Raw genomic sequence first — 2,500 nt, 5'->3', positions numbered from 1 at the left:
TACCGGGGCCTCGGCCGGATCAGTCTTTCCGTTTCCCCCGCCGCGATGGAGGTACGGGATCCCGGCTCCGGCGCCGCGAGCCTCGGTCGGGGACCTCCCCCTTCGCCTCGGTGCCAGCGCCGGGCCCCGGGGGTGCCCGCGCCGGGGAGACGGCCGGGTCTACCGGGGCCCCGGCCGGATCACTTTCCGTTTCCCCCGCCGCGATGGAGGTACGGGATCCCGGCTCCGGCGCCGCGGGCCTCGGTCGGGGACCTCCCCCTTCGCCTCGGTGCCAGCGCCGGGCCCCGGGGGTGCCCGCGCCCGGCAGCCGTCCCGGTCTACCGGGGCCTCGGCCGGGTCAGTCTTTCCGTTTCCCCCGCCGCGATGGAGGTACGGGATCCCGGCTCCGGCGCCGCGGGCCTCGGTCGGGGACCTCCCCCTTCGCCTCGGTGCCAGCGCCGGGCCCCGGGGGTGCCCGCGCCGGGGAGACGGCCGGGTCTACCGGGGCCCCGGCCGGATCACTTTCCGTTTCCCCCGCCGCGATGGAGGTACGGGATCCCGGGTCCGGCGCCGCGAGCCTCGGTCGGGGACCCCCGCCGTCGCCTCGGTGCCCGCGCCGGGTCCCGGGGGTGCCCGCGCCGGGGAGACGGCCGGGTCTACCGGGGCCCCGGCCGCATCACTTTCCGTTTCCCCCGCCGCGATGGAGGTACGGGATCCCGGCTCCGGCGCCGCGGGCCTCGGTCGGGGACCTCCCCCTTCGCCTCGTTGCCAGCGCCGGGCCCCGGGGGTGCCCGCGCCCGGCAGCCGTCCCGGTCTACCGGGGCCTCGGCCGGGTCAGTCTTTCCATTTCCCCCGCCGCGATGGAGGTACGGGATCCCGGCTCCGGCGCCGCGGGCCTCGGTCGGGGACCTCCCCCTTCGCCTCGTTGCCAGCGCCGGGCCCCGGGGGTGCCCGCGCCCGGCAGCCGTCCCGGTCTACCGTGGCCTCGGCCGGGTCAGTCTTTCCGTTTCCCCCGCCGCGATGGAGGTACGGGATCCCGGCTCCGGCGCCGCGGGCCTCGGTCGGGGACCTCCCCCTTCGCCTCGGTGCCAGCGCCGGGCCCCGGGGGTGCCCGCGCCCGGCAGCCGTCCCGGTCTACCGGGGCCTCGGCCGGGTCAGTCTTTCCGTTTCCCCCGCCGCGATGGAGGTACGGGATCCCGGCTCCGGCGCCGCGGGCCTCGGTCGGGGACCTCCCCCTTCGCCTCGGTGCCAGCGCCGGGCCCCGGGGGTGCCCGCGCCCGGCAGCCGTCCCGGTCTACCGGGACGCTCGCTCGGGCGGGACCGGTTTACCCGGGCCTCGGCCGGACTGGAGTGTTTCGGTTTTCTGCTTCTCTGCCAGGATGGCTGCGAGGGGTTGATTTAAATAGCTGGTTTGACGTGAAAAGCTTCCCTTCAAGTGAAAAGTTTGTTCCAATTTCTGCCATCTTCCTTCCTCAAAAGTTTTGGGTGTAGCTTTCCCAGAGGAACCTCTCGTAGGCCTATCATTTCTGATCTTAACTTCCCTCATTTATTCCATATTTTCCTTCCTCTTGCCGAATGGCCGAATCCAGTCCATTTCTAGTCCAGGAAATTATTTTTATTTCTTCTTCCATTTCTTACTGATCTATTTGCTTTGTCGAGCAAGTCGTTCTTAGGTCCCTTGGTTCTTTCTTTAACGTCTTCTGCTCCTGCTCCTTCTCTCGACGCTTTCTCGTTTTGTTGGCTTTCTTGGCTCTCTTTTGGCTGTTCTTTCTTCTCCTCCCGTCGTCCGTCCCCACTTTCATCTCCCCATCTTTCCTGTTCTTGGTCATCTCTACGTTGTTTATAAAATAATTCCGCTTTCTCTCTTGAATCTACTCGATATCTTTGCTCTCGCCAGCTCGCCGATATTTCAGCTCGCCGATATTTTGTGCTTTCTCGTCGTGTTTCTCATCCATGGCGATCTCTCTGCCCTCCCTGTCTTCTCGGTAAATCGGACATGAATTTCTCTGGGCGGGTGGTTTCTCATCGCGTGTCTTGTGTGCGCTCTATACGTTTCGTCCATCCCGTTTAATATCTATCCCTCCCTCCCTCCCTCTCCTCGCTTTCCTCCATTGCTTCTGCTAATATCATTTCCAGAATGATAACCCTGAGCCTGAACCTGAACCTAACCCTAGCCCTACAACTTTTCTCCCTAACCCTGACCCTAACCCTAACCCTACAACTTTTCCCCCTAACCCTAACCCTAACCCTAACCCTACAACTTGTTTCTCTAAGCCTAAGCCTAAACCTAAGGCTAAGCCTACAACTTTTTTCTCTAACCCTAACCCTAACCCTAACCCTACAACTTGTTTCTCTAAGCCTAAGCCTACAACTTTTTTCTCTAACCCTAACCCTAACCCTAACCCTAACCCTAACCCTACAACTATTTTCCCTAACCCTGACCCTAACCCTAACCCTACAACTGTTTTCTCTAACCCTAACCCTACAGCTTTTTCCCCTAACCCTAACCCCACAACTTTTT

Source organism: Pantherophis guttatus, unplaced genomic scaffold (genome assembly GCF_059756535.1).
Source record: "Pantherophis guttatus breed Tessera unplaced genomic scaffold, ASM5975653v1 scaffold_30, whole genome shotgun sequence".
Taxonomy (NCBI): domain Eukaryota; kingdom Metazoa; phylum Chordata; class Lepidosauria; order Squamata; family Colubridae; genus Pantherophis; species Pantherophis guttatus.
The sequence above is the reverse complement of the archived record's forward strand: the minus strand, read 5'-3'. Positions refer to the sequence as shown.